This window comes from Schistocerca piceifrons, chromosome 9 (assembly GCF_021461385.2).
Source record: "Schistocerca piceifrons isolate TAMUIC-IGC-003096 chromosome 9, iqSchPice1.1, whole genome shotgun sequence".
Taxonomy (NCBI): Eukaryota; Metazoa; Arthropoda; class Insecta; order Orthoptera; family Acrididae; genus Schistocerca; species Schistocerca piceifrons.
In genome coordinates this window covers 118138808-118157575 of record NC_060146.1, presented here as the reverse complement: position 1 = coordinate 118157575, position 18768 = coordinate 118138808, and positions in this window count along the sequence as shown.

The following is an 18768-nucleotide window of genomic DNA, read 5'->3' as shown; positions in this document are numbered from 1 at the left end:
TATGATAACAGATGTACATGTGACTTATAAACTGTATCTCTTTTTAGTAGTTCTTTGACAATGTTATAAATACAAGCAGCAAGAAGGGTCGGAGGCAGTCGGAATGTCACTTTCGTAAAGTGTGTTTCTGTGTTATTGTTTGAGATGGATAAACAATGCAAAGAACATGTAAAGGAAGTACTACTTTGTGTTGTGTTATGGTATTTGGTGGACAGTGGAAATAAGATGGCCACCAAAGTAATAAATATTTGATGTTTACATATGTGTTGGTTTCGCTGGTTCTTTATCATCAAAAGCACATAAAAAACACGGGACCTCATGTTTTTAACCCTAGACAACCAGATTTACAACCAGCATCAGCATCGAGACACAGCAGCGATCAAGCAAGCAGCAGCGATTACTACAACGCATTTTAATGGCGCCAACCTAACATCAAGTGCTAACAAGCTCCGTAAATGGGAGTGAAATAGTGCGATTACAGCAATTAGCAATATAAACGACTAGGCGACCATTACAACATGCAGCACAATTTTGTTAAAACCATGCAGCAACTGTTATGTTAGGCATTTGTTAACTGAAACTGCATGGTATTGAATGGTGGAGAGTGCAGAGAAGCACATTGTAAATAGTGTTTGTTAGTGCTTAAAACACATAAACAGACTTGTATAGAATCAAACGTGTGATCCATTCTGTAGTTGTATATTGCAGCCCCAAAGCTGGAAATAGTATGCTCTTAGGCTAAGGACACTTTATAAAAATATGTAAGGTGGTTGCTGAAAACTTTGGGGTACCATCTGGGCATTTGATCTGATGTACATAAATTTATTACTCTACATTTGGTGGTCATCCTCGTTAAACAATCTACAGAAGATGTCTCATTGTTGTCCATGAGAAATGAATGTTTCCCTGATTCCCAGAGCTTCCTGTCAACTTTTGCTTGTATTCCACTTGCTGTTATATCCTTATTCCCATGTACAAGAATTTTCCTGCACCAAGCAGACATGTAAGTACTCCCTCACTCTCTTTCAATATCTGCACGTTTTAACTCCATTTATACATATTTTCTGTCAATTTTCGTAATTTTACCGATTTTATGTCCCTTCTGCTAATTTTATCGTCATATAACTTCTTGCTTTGTATTACAAAATTGTTTGTAAGTGTAGTGCTGCACATCTGCCCTGCAGTAAGTGCAAACACGTAATTGGAAGAGTGTAATTGTGTGTGATGAGTTATGTCGATGTCGATTTCATGATGGTATTCCTTGCATGATCAGAAAAGGATGATCTATTTACGCATTTAATTACATCTTTTAAATGTACTTTACAAGACCTGCATCTTTCAAAACAGCAGAGAATGAGAGCTTTTCCCATGAAATAAATAGATCCTGTACCTGGAAATTGAATTTTATAACTAAACAGTATATCATTATATCCTCTACATTGTTTTCTGTTGTGGGATCCTTCAAGTCCACCAGTTTGGCGATTTTTCCCAGCAATGTTTTCTGGGAGGGGTGGGCAGGGAGGGGGCGATGAGTGGGATGTCCTCTTGTGGTGGAATTGTGCACTAGCTCAGTCAATTGCTGTATATCAGGGTGAGTACACACGTGAAAATTTTCCAGCAAGACAACAACTCCAATCTGCAGCACTGTAATTACATAATTAGGACATACAGTTGCTGGACAGTATAATAACTGCACATTCCACACCAGCAACTCAGCACAGACTGAGCGACTTTCCCACAATTGTTTGTGGGTGAGGGAGGAAGTGGGGGAGGGGAGTGCTGGAGGTTTTCCAGGAGGGGTGATTAATTGATCAATCTAATTAACTAGTCAATTAATTTGATATCAAAAATATAGTTCTACCAGTCAGGATAAGTGAGGGAGGATTGCAGATTTCCCATAGATGTGGGGGAGGAGGAAGAAAATGTGTCTGTATGGCTTTGCCCTACTACTAAGATTATCTGGCTGTTGCCACTGTTGAAGGGGTTTGGGCTGGGCATGTGATATAGCACAGAACTTGTAGCTGATGTCCACTCATATTCTACTACTGGTCAGTGATTGTCACACCAATTGCACTGTTGACACACTTCTTGTGATAGAACCGTGAAGGGCTGTGAAGCAGGACGTCCAACACAAAATCCCCGCATTTTGATCTGCATTAACCAAAACGAAACGAACACTTCACTCATTGTGGTATATGGTTGACAGGCTGTCATGAGTATGGAAGATTTTCCCAATAAATGAGATGAGATGGCTGTGAGTGAACAATATTTTAACTGAACGATACAAAAGCATGACTGTGCATTCATATGAATATAAAATCATGGGAGCCCTCGTGCAGGAACTGAAATAACACAGGGTCTAGTAATATCCCCACCAAGCTGTCTGAACTCTAACCAGGCGATCAGTGAAAAGTCAGGTCTGAAAGGCCAAAAAATAGCGCTTTGTTTCACCTGCATGCAGGTTTAAATTTTAAACTGAGTTACATGTGCTTTGTATTCTCACTTTGTGTTTGCCTGTTTGAAGCTCGCAGCAAATTCAGCTTAAGCTGTTCTCTTAGGTTACTGCCTAACTACATCCTTGGAAATCGCGACATATGCGGAAATAGACACTTAAGTATTTGTAACAAGCAGGGAACATAAACGTCATTGTCGCTTGTTCCGCTCGGAAAAATTTTAGCTGTACTTTCGTTTAGACGGGCCAAATTTTATGGCAATATTTCACCACAATAGCGTTGCTGTCAACATTGCTCCAATGTGGCTGCTGTAAATGGCAATTTTGCGGTGTGGCTGGGCATTATTGCATATTGCCGATGTTCCAGGCTGTTGTATGTATTTGGTGCCGTATTGCTAAGGGCTTTCTGGTGTTCACCAAAGATGGAGAATATTTCGTGTTGCAGGGCAATATGTATATCTGTCCTTGTCTAAGTGGTTCTCTCTCGCTCTCACCTTCCTTTCATCTTCCTCTCACCGACAGCGCTTTACCTGACTGGGCAAAAACAATATACATCCAAGCCACATCTTTTGCAGTTGTTTCTTGTGCACAGCCATGGAGAAGTGAACAAATGAGAGAACTATATAGATGCAGTTCATCTATGACCAGAGCTGTCGGAAGTCGAAATTGATGTATACAAATATTGCAATCTGTATAAACATTTGGCAAGCTGTTACCAATGAGTTCAAAATCACTCTTGATGAAGGATACAAAAAGTATCGACGTCTTCAAACGTATTTTATGTGCGAGGCAAAAAAGTTGCATAGGAAGATTGGAAGTGCAGGTAGCTCTTCATCTGCATAGTATGCATTTGACATGTAAACAGTGGTATGTTCTGGTGAACGAAAATAATAATAAATTGGATTCTTGTTTCAAACCTCCCTTAATAAGATCTTTCAGTCCTTCTGCCAAAACATTGCATACTTCTGGTACCACGAGGTTATTGACGAATATTGAAGAGGCACTTTCAACTTCTGTACAAATTGCCAGCAACTAAAAACCAAAGGGTGATCGCCATTCGGGTTGTAGCTGATTTACACTCTTATATTTGTATAAGTTGTAGTCTGTACAAAATTGCTTTGGGATTGACACTTAGGTGGAAGCATGTGGAGGCATGGAACACACACGTAATCTTACATTTCTTTCAACTGGCTCAAACAGCCAAATTATTCACTTTATGAATATGGAAATTGCATCAATGTGTTCGGAAGAGTTACACTACATATTGATTTCAGTTTCTTCTGCGGCAAGTCATAATTAAGACGACATATGGACTGTTTACGAAAATCCATTTCCTCACAACGTTGCCGAATTTTCGACATGGGGGAACCTTTTTTGTTATTGATGTTAGGTGACTACATTATGGAAATGAAGTCTTAAGAATAAATTATATTTTCATATATTCAGAGCCACAACTCTGTCGAACCTCTCTAATCCGAGATAATTTCAGTTAAATATAGCGCACAATTGTCCGCTTGCGCTTCTACTACTAACCGGGCGCCTGTACTGCTTCACCCGAAAAACAGATTGCTGTAGATTTGTAATGAAACCGTTGTTAATTTTTCACGTCAGCCTACTCCTAACACAACAAAAAGATTAACTGTGGTTATCACGTTGCGAAAACCTATCAAATAAGCTAACTGCTATTGTTTAGGAAGAACAAAAAATGATACAAACAACAGGGACTCTGTATCACAGCATTTATATTGTAAAAAGTAATATTTATTTTATCTGATACAGTCTGAAATCGTGAATTTAAAATTACTTGTTATTAAAGCCTTCTTATTAAAATTTCAAAACTTAATCATATAATTTTGTTACGCAGGTAGTTGTAGAAGTGCACTGCTCACACCAAACATGGAGTTGAAACCGTCTGTACTCCATTTATCTAGGGGCAATGGAAAAACTCCATTGATATCACTCTCATCGCTATGATGAGTTCTTGAAGTGTCACTGTTTTACATTTATTGAAATTATCATCTCCTTCAATGAATTTTCCTAAAGAGCTTCATTCTACTATGCTCTTTCCATGATGCTCATTGCTCTGCATATGTTTAACAGCCTTCTCCCAATCTTCAGAAGCGATGTTTCTGACAGCTTCTCTTGTGAGTACTTCGACTGCAGGGAGTGTAAATTTATAGTTATACCAGGCAACGTTAAGCGTGTCGTTAGTAAACAAATTGAAATATTATGTCGGGAACTTATTCTCTTTTTGGATATCAACGCTATGCATGGGTATTGGTAGGATTTTGGTAACACAGACCACGAAAACAAGTAGGGACTGTTGCTGCACTTGAGACTGTCATACGTGATCTGGATTTGTAGAAAATATCTGAACCGCAGGGCAAAATCCATTAAATTAAAATTGTAGGACTACATACAAAATGATCTTTTAAAAAAAATACAAACAAAAGATCTAGTTGGGAAACAGCCAACGTCTACAAGACTAAAAACTTGTGGTTCGAGTTGGGTGATTCTTTTTTAAGGAAAATAGTTGACAAGGGAAAAGACTACAGAAATCTGGAAAGCTGAATCCTTTATTCAGTTAAATGAAATGTCATGTGGGTAGGGCCTCCTGCCGGGTATACCAGTCACCTGGTGCAAGTCTTTTTAGTTGACGCCACTTTGGCGACTTGGGTATCAATGGGGATAATATGATGATGAAGACAACACCCACTCCCTGAGCAGTGAAAATCTCCAACCCAGCTGGGAATCGAACCCGGGGCCCTTTTCACAACATTCCGCCATGTTGACCATCGAGCTATCGAGGTGAACCTTTACTCAATATTAATTTATTTAAAAAGCCACAGCAGTGCTTTCTTTCAGCAAGGTCAGTGAGCAACCGAGCTGACGTCTTTTCTTTATGCAGTCGAGGACCCAAAAACGTTTCTTATTTTTTATCTTTATCTTTTGTCTTATGCAGCCATTTCATGCAAACAAGATTAACTCTGCCACAACTTGTACAGCCACCAAAACTTTTATTTTACATGCGACTACGGCACTCACAAAATCATAAAACTGAAGTGTACACTGGTGACGCCGTGTCTAGACATACACAAAACTATTTGCGTGCAACTCATTGCAATGAGTGATGCAAGCTAGTGTCATCATGTAAACTAGGCTTAATTTCGAACAGACTACATATGCCTCTCACGGCAGGGCTACACTGAACAACAGCATCATAAACGTTAATTTTGGAACCTCCTGGAGGCTTTTACTGTCAACTCGTCATTAAATGATGTTTACTTATAAGAAAGCGTCGAGGATGCGTGCTTGTGATAAATATTCAATGCACCAAAAACAACATTGTTGTAGTAATGTAAATCTGCACACAGGAGAAAACTTTTTATTGGCCTTAAAGTTCTTGATTTCCATTGGTCGCTTGGTTAGAGCTCAGACAGCGAGTTGTAGACACTGCAGGACCCCATGTTCAAGGCATGCATTGAGCCACCAGAGATCACAGCCACTACTGCTGGGTGAGCCTCGAGTCGCACTGTCTGGTCAACCAGGGGAGCTTCACCAAGGTCCACCCATCCACATGGTGCTCCGCTAGAGCCCGAGTCCAGAGTCATCCACAGTGCTGGTTTCAGCCCATGTTTTGTGGGCTGACCTATACGGGCCATGAGATGAATCCACCACACTGGCAAGCTGATGGCAGACTGCTGGGCTGGGGACAGTGAGCTCACAGTCCAGCTTGCCAGCCTGTCAACCTAACACCCCACTGCACCGTCCACCCTGCTCGCGGTGTGCAGCAGACCTCTGCCTGTGCTGTGATGCATCTGTTTGCAACATGTTAAGATATACAGGGAGAGAATGACTTATTCACATTTTGTGTTACATGATTCCTACTATGAATCTATTCATTACTACAGTAACTATGATAAGGGACTCCATTCTATGAGAATGCAATGTCTTTAATTCAGCCAACGTATGTTTGATTTGCATTATTTGAAAAATTAAGACGTGTAATTACAAGAATCTCCCTGCAGCAAAAATATTCTCCAATTTTTAATAGCATCGCAAACACTCTTATAACATGTATAGGTACTGTAACGGACTGAAACTTAACAAAAGCTGGAATTTCAAGGAAACATGCAGCTCACATGTGGCTTGCATGCTCATCAAGTCGCACACTCGCCAGGCATCAAAATGCTGCAGATGCCAGACCAAATATGTGGCCCATTTGATAGTTTTTTTTAATTCTCACAGTATTTACCGACACTGTACTTCACTTCTGGTACTATATTAAAATAAATGATGGCTGTAACAAGATGGTCTCTTAAATCTTCAACATTGCTTTTAATTGTTAAATCAACTTATTTTATGTGTATGTGAAGAAAAACTATGTTATGATGCAGTGAAAACAGTTAAAGATAGCCCTACTAATTATCGAATTTTTGCAAAGCTGTATGAGGAAATGGCAGGTATTTAAAAGTTTTTATCGACACACATGGAAGTTAGATTACTATACCAAGGCATAACTACTTTCATATTGTATGTAGTTTATCTTCTTCTCACCACTTACACCTTTCCTAAGAGAGACGCTGCCTTCACGTTATGGCTTATTTGGCAGACATTTTGTGAAAAAACTATTTTTCAAATTTATTTCTTCAGAGACCAAATACAAACTAGTGTAATGTGAAAAACCGCATTGGATCACTTTTAAAAACCTCACAGTTGAGGAAATTTGTTTACATTCAAATAAAATTGAATCCTTCGATACCCTTCGTGATTTCCTTGTAGACATTCATCTTACTTCGTACGGAAATATCAAGAGCATATAGAAGCAGCATTTGTACGGATCTGGAAAAACTTTGGAAGACTATTTCCCTACTGTCTTAAGATTCCGATATTTTCAAAAATATCGGCAATCCGATATATCGATATTTAAAAAGTATTATCGTACCTCGATATATCGAAAAAGTATTAGATATCCTGTACGTCAACAAGCCAGCAGCCTACTTATCCCCCTTACAGCAAGAATTGAAAGAAAAATGATGTGCGATCATGCTTGGTGACGAACATTTTTCTAACAATGGTAACTGAATGTGAGTGGCACAGGAAAAGGTGTCCTATGGGTCCAGCGTTCGGTTTCGTCAGATATTGGGTTTGTCTACAACACTTCATGTCGACTTCTCTGTTTTTTCATTTCTACTAACGCCAGCGAACAAGCAGTTATAGTGTCAAAATTGTGTGGCGAAGTTAAAAGTTCCAGTTTCTGCTAGTAGCACCAAGCGCCGATTACGTCAGTATTTAAACTTACACGTCTCCGTCCATGGCAAACACTAACCTTGTCATTTAGATGCTAGTCCATCAGTTTCAGCAACTGTTGTCGTAGAATGCCGATGTAAAGAAATAGCAGACTGGTATGTTATTTCTTCACAGCGGATATCTTGTTATTCCATTCACACTGCCATCCTCCAGTGCAATTGGACTACGACTTTGTGCAATCTATACTTGCTTCACACAGTTAAAGGGAAAGACTGGACGTGATGAAAGCTCAAAAAATTGTAAGATTCCTTCACACAGTGAAAGTAAAATTATGTTCCACTACAATTTCAAATATTTACAAAAATTTAAAAAAATTAAATAAATAAAATAAAAAATCGACACTATATAGATATTTCCTATTCAATATACATATATAGGTGAATCAATATCGTTGATACGTGTCAACATATTTTAGAAAAAATATCTATAGCCCTACTCTAGTAATAATTGGGTTCGCAGTCACTTGGAAGAGACAATAATTTTGGAGTTAAATTAAAATGTGCAACTACTAGAAACTCCCAGTAGACATAGACAAATTTTCTTTAACTTAGTCATTCGAAACTTCCAGTGAGTAAGTTACAGAAAATAAATATTTGCCATGAATAAGTTTTTAGATAAGCTTATAAGCAGTGTTTCCATTAACACCGAATAAAACGGTAATAACTTTATTACCTTTATTGACCACATATTTGACCAACGAACTCCTCAGCGAAATTGATTAGACTGTGTTTAACTTCTGTGGTTATTGATTAAAGTAAGTGACATGCAAAGCAGGCAGATGCCTTCTCATCGAATTCCAAAGATGGATTTAGTCAGCTAATTCCATAATGAAAACTTGTGGATGAACAGAAAAGCGTAAAATACTTTAATATTGTATATTAGACCTACCCATTGTGCGAAAGCCTTCGTCAGCCCTTTTTACGCGGTACAACTTAACTGTAAGGCATTGTAAAATCATTACATCTATTAGCCCTTTGTGTCACAGTGGTTTCACTGCGAAACCACCTTTTGCTACGTTGTGTCCCCTTGTGGCATAGATGACTCGCTGTGAAGTGTGAAGCCACTTTCTCACCCTTGTTTGTGGTGCACTCTAGTGGATTTTCGATGAACTAACTCAACGAATCTTCAGAGAGCAACGCTGCGACCAGAAATCGGCATTCGACACGTGTTTTCCATGCAAGTGCGACATATTGTGATTCAGACAAATTGTTTTGTGGTTCCCAAGGCTCTCGGGTGTCCAGCCAGATGTGATCGTTGAAGTCCCATGATATTTCGGCGAATAACCTTTCCGCCATCATCAGGGGGTTCTGATGAAATGGCTTGTCTGCTCTCTCTCACCTTTTACTTTCCCCTCCTTGGGGAAGTGTATGGAGGAATTTGTAGCCTTTTGGCTTTTACTCCACAATGTATGTTGCATGTGTGTGGTTGTCTTGGATAGTTTTGGCTGTCTGTGTACTGTGGTAGTGTTCTGATGGTGTCTTGTACTTGCCAGAGGTTGGCGAGATGTGAGGTATTTTAAGGATTACGGATTGATATTAGGACTTCGAGATTTTCGGATTTTTCTCTTCGACTTAGTCGTCGAAGATCGACAGAGGGCGTTTGCGCTTATCACGGGACATATCATACCGTCCTAGGGAGTGGATGAGGTTATTTCCAGATCTGGAAGAGATCTTGTAAAAAGTCCATGCCAGATCTTGGAATCTTTCTTTGGGGATGGGGATTTCAGGAGCGGCGTGCAGATCGTCCCAGGGGAATCCCATGGGTAGATGCAGTGCCCTCCTGAGGGCGCGGTTCTGCAGCCTCTGGAGTTTGTCAAGGTGCTGCTTCACCGTGTATCCTCAGACAGGGCAAACATACTCCATTACTGGCTGTATAAGGGCGTAATAGACATTTATTCCCACAGAGCAGGGAAGGGAGCTGGCTGTGTTGAGGACTGGGTGGGTATAGGGTGAACATTCTGGCACAGATCTTCCTGTGGTCCTCATCTATGTGGTGTTTCCACATTACTCTCGAGTCCAAGGTTCAGGGTGTATACGGGGACAAGGAAAAATAATTCCCGGATTATTCCCGGATATCCCATTTAAAAATATGCTTTTTCCCGGGCTAAGTGACAGTAGGTTTTCCATAGATTTTCCCTCGGAACTGTAAAACTTATCAATCCGTTGAATGGTTAACGTTTTATACACTCACGTAGAACTTCCCGGAAGAAAAGTAAAGAAAGGGGAGAGAAGTTTTGGAAAGACTTTTAATGAAAAAAAAAGGAGAGAAGTTTTTGACAGACCTTAAATTTGCAGCAACATATACGCTGCATATTTTCGTATTACGAAAGTATAAATTCGAATTGCACGAAACACAGCGAGTTAGTTTCCGGAGCATTGAAACCGAGCTTGTGATGTCCTTTTATGAGCCAATCATATCTCACGCCAGCCGATGACAGCAGATATTCAGAGCATAGGACACGTGTTATCGTTAGCCAATAACAAGATCACTGGTTATGTAGCGCGAACACACAAAGAGGAAAAGTTAACGGTTTACATTAATATACATAGTATAGCTACAAGAAAAGCTAAGCTTTCACATGTAATATTGGTTTCTAAGACTAACAAGCTACAATAGAAGCTAAGCTTTCACATCTAATATTGATCTTTTTTGTGTGTGTTATATTTTAAGATACATCAATCAAATGTGCCATTAAATTTAAAATCGTATCATTAACTCCTGGACTCGAAATTCTTGTAAGTGGCTGGTCCTCAAAGTGTTCAGTTTTAAACACTCTGCGATTTAGAAATTCATCCCACTTTCTCACACACAACATAATTCATCTTGCATAAAAAGAAATTTACTTTGAATGTAACGCTTTTCGAACCACCTTTCACAATACTATCTGGAGACTGTTAGAAAAAGGTTCGATTTACCAGTTGCCAGAGAGCGCCAGAAAACAGCCATTATTGTGCATACGTAGCTGCAGTGGTGTAGAAAGCCCACATGTTCGTATGTATAAAGCACTAAGAGAGTTTACATTACACAATAAAAGAAACAGGGCATCAGAGGATACTGCTGGTATAGGTAACAGCCACTCTTCAAGTAGCAGAAAGCGGGAGTTGGTACTGCTCATATGCGAGTCAACTGCACATGCGCATCAGCCCACTGGCAAGTGGTCAAACGAACTTAATGTGAACAGTTGTGACGTCATGCTCATAGCAAGCAGTTTATTGTTACGAAGAATTACACAAACTTCGCTCAACGGCCTTTGACATATTTTTGCTATTTGCAGATGCTTGTGCGTGCTCGGTGTTTTGTTGCCATAAATTGCGCATTTCCTTTGCCACTAAAGTTTTATTTTTTTCTCTCTTGTTTATAATTTATTCTGCAATATCATTCTCCAGTAGCAGGGTACAGTAACATTCTTCGCTAGAGAATCAATTCTTACCAGTCAAAATAACAAAAATTTAACTGAAATCTAAAACAATGAAAAATTCCCGGAATTCTGAAAAATTACCGGGTTTTTCCTGGATGAAAAATTCCTGGGTTTTTCCCAGATTTCCCGGGTCGTATACACCCTTAAGGTTACACTGAAATACTTGGCGGATCTGCACCAGGGGAATTGGGATCCGTGTAGGTGCAGGTGAAAAGGGGAGTGGGGCGTTGCGGGGCTCCACGTCTCCCAAGCCTCTTGGTGATCAGCATAGCCTGTGTCTTTTCAGGGTTGATGGTGATGTGCCAGCAATGGCCACAGGTTTCTATGTCATCTAAAACCCTTTGTAGCCTATGACCAGGCAGTTATTCGCATTATAAGTGTAAAAGGCTGCGTCGGCAGCATACTGTGCAGTGTGCACCAGAGGGGCTTTGGGAGTGTCCGCAGTGCACAGACTGTACAATACGGGCCCCAGAATCGATCCCTGTGGCACCGTGGCATGCATATGCCTTTTGGTGGACGCGGCTGTTTCTACCTTGACAGAGAAAGTTCTGTTCGTGAGATAGCTATGGATTAACCTGACTATGCTCCCAGGGAACCCCTGTGTGTATAACTTGTATAGTAGCACTTTATGCCATACTGAGTCGACGGCTTTGGCTACATCAAGTAGCACTATCCCACAATAGTCTGGTTAAAGCCCTCTATGGCTGCTTCCACCAGTCACCAGTCTCATGATCTGTTGTGGGACAGAGTGGTTCTGTCGAAATCCGAATTGGAAATCCAGCAGAAGTCGCTTGTTGGTGATGTGATCTCATGTGGGTATTAGCAGGAGGCGCTCATAGATCTTGCTGAGAGTTGGTAAGAGGCTAATAGGCCTGTAGTACTGTGGGAATAAAGAGTTTTTCCCTGGTTTGTGTATCGCAACCACTTCTGTATGTTTCCAGGTTGCTGGAAACTCGCAGGTATGAGAAATCTCGAATACGTTCACGACGTGTTTGATAGACGAGAGTGGGAGGTTTTTGACTAGCTGCTTGGTGACACTGTTGTGCCCTGGCGCCTTTTTTGTAGGGGGGGGGGGGGAGGAACTAATTACTTTTGCCATGTCCTTGGGGGCAAAAAGTCGGGGTTCGTCCTCTGGGTCCTCCTCAGCACTGAAGAAGACAGCCAGTTGATGATGGACTACCTCTTCGTGTTGATCATCCTGGCTTCTGCCACTTGGAACCGCTACTCAAAGGAGCCGGTGAGCACATTGGCCTTTTCAACATGGCTGTAGGCCAGACCTTGCTTGCCATGCAGTGGCGGCAACCTAGCACGTCTTTTGGAGAATTGCTTGTTTGCTTGCCATAGTGTGTGATCCTCTATTTTGAGAGCTGTGAGGCGGTTGTGCCATTGCTGGTTTCTGTGCATATTGAGTGCTACTTTCAGCTCACTGTGAAGACAACTGAGCAGCCTCCTGGTGGCCTGATTTCTGGTGATCTCCCACTCTTTTGCCACTCTGTTCTTGTGTCGGATTTGGGCTAGCAAATGTGCCGGGAGTTGTACTTGCGGGTTGTACTTTGTAAGAGAGTGGCATCTTCCGCTGCCCGCAAGATGGTACCTGTTATGTCTTGTAGCGCGTGTTCTACTGTTTCGGCAGTAGGTGGTGGAGTGTGAGCGATGTCAGAGGCGAAAATTTCTCGGTATTGCTCCCAGTCTGTACGTTTGTAAGACGTCTGGTACTGTGGGAGTGCTACCCATTCTCCCACATCGACCTCTAGAATCACTGGGTTGTGGTCGGAGGACATTCTGTTGATTGTCCTTGCTGTCACAAACCCTGTGATCCTCCTAGTTAGGGCTATGTCTAACATGTTGGCCCTACCTCCGATTTCTGGAAAATGTGTGTGCTCAACCATACCCCATGTTTCGAAATGGTGGTCACGCACTAGTTATTGCAGTCTGGCGCCTGCTCTGGAGGTTACTCTAGAGCTCCAACTGGGATGTTTGGCGTTGAGTCACCTCCTATTATGAGTTTGCCTTCAATTGGCCCTAGAGCAGCTATGTGTCCCTTGTCTATCGCATCTTGTAGGGGTTGGTAGATTGCAACAATTGTTAGGGGTCTGGTGGCAATGATTACTTCCACTGCCACTACTTCGATTTTATTGGTAGCTGGTAGGTATACCTGGTAGTGGGGGGATCCCTCTTTCCACCTTGGGTTGGCCTGTCTTTACGGTAGCTAATGTAGTTGGGAACTGTTGCTTTTATTCCTGGTTTTAGGTGGGTTTCCCCCATTATGCATATGTCGACGGAGAATTCCTTCACAAGTTCCTGAACTCGACCTCTTGATTAACAATGCTGTCTGCGTTAAAGACGCACATTGTTGGGCTATGTATATTTGGTCATCTATCCATGATGGGGTTTTGAAGATCTGAGGAAGTTGCAGAGGGGGGGGGGGGGGGGGGGAGGGACTGCTGCCTGAAGGGCAACAAGGATCTGAATGACCTAACAACTGATCCGAGGGGATGGATTAAGTGTGGGGTTCCCTACAACTTCCTAGTGATAGAGCTTGCGTCGATTTCTCGACGTTTCTGTGGATTTTTGGTGGAGAAACCACTTCCACGAATGTTGCCCTTGGTGTGGTCTGTCTGCTCATTGTCGGTGATATTTATGTTCGTCAGTCGGGCTTCGATTTCCTGTACTGACGGTCCGATTGCGGCCGCCGATATTCAGATTGCGAGCGCCGACGCTTCGATTGCGGCCGCCGACAATCCGTTTGCGGGCGCCGACCCAGGTCCGTGCCGTCCCTGTCGTCGCGACGGGTGGTGGAAGGTTCGAAACCCCGCGAAGTGCCCCGGCGGCCGTCGTGGAAGGATGTTGCGTCCGCTTGAGGCGTGACTCCTTGACGGAGCTAAGTAATGGTTTCCATGCCTTGCTGAGTTGAAAACCTGTGTCTCGGTTTATGAGATTGCCCGTTATACAAATTTCAATGGCCTCTTTGAAGATGCTGTCCCAGTAGAAGTTGGTAGGGGTCGGAATCTTGGACTCTTTGCATTTCGTCTTGTTTCCGGCTTCCAAGCAGTGTTCTGCCGGTGCCGACTTGTTGGGCTGGCCTATGCACTTGTGGCGTTGGTGTTCTTTGCAGCAGTGTTCAACTGTTCGGAATGTTTGACTGATCTAGGATTTGATTTGTCACAACCACATGGAATATTGTATACACCCGCTTCACTGACTCCTGTAAGGCACATATCTTGGACAGTGGTCGGAGGACAGGGTCAATTTTGTGTTGTTTTAGCAGTCTTCCAATTTTTGACGTCATGTTGCCCGTATATGGTACAAAGGCAAGGCCTGGTTCCTCATCTTCAGACTGTTCTTCATCTGCATAACACTGACAATGAGCAGACAGACCATTTCACATCAGAACCACCTGATGGTGGCGGGAAGGTTATTCACCGAAATATCCAGACATTTCAACGATTTCATCTGGATGGATACCAGAGAGCCCTGGAAACAACACATATGCCAGGAAAGCCTCCGGTCACATAATGTTGTTTTGTGTTATTCAGATGCTGTACTTTATTCAATGTAAGTAAAATTTTTATACATGCTATGACTTATGTTCTAGATTGAAAATATGGCTAAAGTTTGAATATAGCACATTATTTGAAACAAGGAGAAGCACAAATATTGGTGGCTTCACTGTGAAACCACTATGTTAATATGATACCTTTACCATACAAAGCTTCAATTTTTATACACAATAAGTTATTTAACTTTTACATCTATTTAGATGGAAAAAAGATGCACCTTGGCAGAATTAGATGGGGCTACTGTCTACAGCCGACTTTTTGAGGCTATTCCAAGCGATTTGTCAGAAACTGAAGACTGTAATCTGGAGGGTATTGTATACAACTTTTTCCTTCCATCCTAGACTTTGCAGAACTGAAGTGGGCACGTGAGTTCGGTGATTATGATCATATAAGTTTTGTGGAGGAAACTGGGCCTTCATCCAATTTCGATAATCTTTCTTCCCCAGTTGACTTTTTCCTTGAACTTGTTATGAATCAGACATTTGAGGAAATAAGTGTATCAGACAAATTTATATGATATGCAAAATCCCCACCCTACAAATGGAGATGAGATGACAGTGTTTCTAGGTATTAATTTTCTTATGGGTGTAAGACCACAACCTAGTTTTAGGGATTACTGCTCATCTTTCCCAGCATTATGGGATGAATATATTGCCCAAAGAATGTCATTGTATGGATTTGTGTGGCTCTTTTCTAATTTACATGTAAATGACAGCAAAAAACAACCACATAGGGGATCAGCAGATTATCACAAACTATATAAACTATGACCTCTCTCTCTCTCTCCACAACCTACAAAAACTGTTACAAGCCATCTAAGAAACAAAGCACTGCCAAGTCTATGACTAAGTTCAAAGGGTGATCATTTATGAAAATGTATATGCCACAGAAATCCAAAAATAGATTACAAAGTGTGGGTAAGGGTGGATGAAATGAGGTATATTTGTGTTTCAAATCTACACAGGGAAAAACAGAACCCAGGTAGAAAAGGGCCTAGGTGGGAGTATTGTTACTGATTTCACAAGGTCACTGGTAGGTCTGGGTTATGAAATCTATGTAGACAACTATTTTACATCAGTACCATTGTTCAAAAACCTATTAAATCCAATGTATGCCTGTGGCATAGTTAAAAAATGTCAAAATTTTAAATCTGATAAATGTTATACTTGTGGGGACTCAGAGTGGAGGAACTGGGAGGGAGTAACCTGCACTAAATGGACGGACAAAAAATCTGTTCTTTTTCTCTCAAACTTCCATAATCCAAACCAAGAACCAGCAGTGGACCAAAGGAAAAAAGATGGCTCTCAGAAAGCAATAACATGTCCGAAAGTCATATGTGACTACAATACTTCAAGGGATTATGTTGACAAAGCAGACATGCTCAAATAAACTTGTGAATTAGACAGGAAAAGCAAGAAGTGGTGGCACAATATATTTTTTTCCTTTCTTGGACGTTACTGTCATGAATGCCTATATCATATATAAAATAAAAACTGGAGGAACACCACTGAAATTAAAAGATTTTAAGATACTACTGGTTGAGGGTCTGTTTGCGCAAGGCGGCATGTCTCCTGGCAGGAAAAGGAAAGCAATTTCCTCGCCATCATCGTCTAAGAAGACATTTAGAATGGAAGTCCCTGTAGATAAAAGGCAATGCAATGAATCACATATTCCTGTTCATAGCAAATCGGAACACTGTGCAAACTGTAGTTCAAAGAAGGAGCCTCATAGGACCAGATGGTCATGCAAAGTATTTGATGTCAGTTTGTTCCTAACAGATAAAAGTAACTGGTCTTTGGAATATCATGAAAAGTAGGAAACAAGTTGTATGTAATGTACTTTGAAATTCTGCATTGAATAATTTTTTTTTGGGACATCAGTTTATAAAAAAATGTGTATGAAAGAAAATGTAACATCAGTGTAATAAGTGGATTTTTGAAAGACACTGAACAACCCCTGGTGTCACAGTGGTTTCATAGTGAAACCACCTATGTATATCTTTTTTTTATAAAAATTGAAATTAAAAAAAAAAAATTTGTAATGTGCTCCAGCAATGCAATAAAGGATAAGATCAAATTTCAGTGCATATCATATCCAGAAGTATTTGTGTGACTCAAAGGGTTAAGCAATCTGCTTGCAATTCAATTACTTCCATGTTACAGTACGGCAGTAGTTAGCACATATTAGACTTTTGTGAAGGAGGTTTCAGGCCGAAGTTTACGAACCAGTACTCTTTGATACATGCAAAAATAGCTACGACATATTTGTACAATACAGCCACTAAATTACCTTCCGGGACAAATATATTTGTTAAAATTAAAAGAAAAATAATGAAGGAACACAAAAGGCAGGCAAAGACATATGAAGTTAACTGAAAATTTTCTTTCTCCAAGTAAGAAATAAATATCCATTATCTCGTAATGCTGTTATGACCTATTGGATGAATTTATTTATGAAACAAGCAGTTAAGAGGTTAGAGATTTATGACAATGATAACGGAATGTAATGCAAGTGTATCTGAAACTTACAGTGGTACTGCAGTGCACCATAAGCATATTATTCGAAGTTTCCATAGATATTCCATTATGTTAATCTGTAGCAACTAGCCCAGGTTTACTAAATACCCCCTCACTAGAGGCAGGTGAACATGAAACTTCCCGTGCCACTTGCGACAGTCTGGGGTAAGTTGTTGCTCTTGATTTTTCACCACTCCAGAAGTGACTTTCCCTCATCTAGTTTTCTCCTCCTCTGCTCACAATGCAGACACTCTTCGCACGTTTTGAAGACATCCATGCTGAGGGTTCCTCATCTGAATGACACTGCAAATTATACAACTTACCTGTATTGTGGACAGATATGTTATATTGCCTAGCTGCTATTAATTTTGGTACATTGTTCACATGAATTTAAACCTTCTCACTATTAAAAGGTCAGTCTTTGAGAATGTCACTACTGATACGATATTCACTTAGCATACCTACACATCATCTTGTTCTGCGTAAACAAACGTGCCACACATCGCTTTCACCTTTTAAGTGCAGTATATCTGGAACACGCTGTGATATAATTTTCTTTCTCACAGTTATTGAAATTGCTTCAGATGATGTGCCTGTCTTATCAGAAATAATGCAAGCAAATGCACTTGCTTGATTTCCATTTTCACTGAAGGTATTTAGAGAGCTCACAATCAGCACTAGTATTCCCTGCAGATGTTTGATGATACTGGGGCACACAATCTTTAATATGATCTCTCATCCAGCTCTGGATGTTTCATATCTCTCAGCCAAACCTAAATTTTAGTTGCTTATAAGTGCGTCATTTTATGTACATGGGAGTGTTTACCACACTGTCCGCTGCTTTCTCACAAGGGAACTTCCCAATCGCACCACATGTTTGTTCTCTATCTGTAGTCTTAGCAGTTCTCATACTATACATTGGTTATAGAATGCAAGTCACGTGGTAAGAATACATTACCATCGCAAGTAAATGTCATGAATAACGAGTGCAGGTGAGATACCACAGACGTCTCACAGAAATGAAGACAACAAATAAACAGATGCGAACTACGTTACAACAAAGGAATTCAAGAGTCAAACCTACCAAAACAGAACACAGAACTTCAGAAACATGAAAAACAATATGGTTTGTCAGAGTACAGAGGAACTGTGCAATGTTGTGCTCATTTGTTGAGGCTTATGTGACAAACTACTATGTTTTCATCATTTCCTTGGGAAAATTAGGCAAGGAGGTGTATCTATCTCACACACTCACCAGGCATACAAATTGGGTCCTGTCATGACACACGTACTGTCAATGCCGTGTATGACACACCAGATGTGTTTCCAGTGGAGGATTCGGATGACTTGCCTCTGAATTTCCCTTGTTGGTACAGTGTTTCTGTAGTTGGACCACTGTCAGCTACCATAGCACTGAAATGCTTCGAGAAACTTAATTTGTCAGCCACCTGCTAATCCTAGTTCCCAAACAAGTGTATTTTCACCAGCAGCAATTTGTTCATGCCGCTTAAA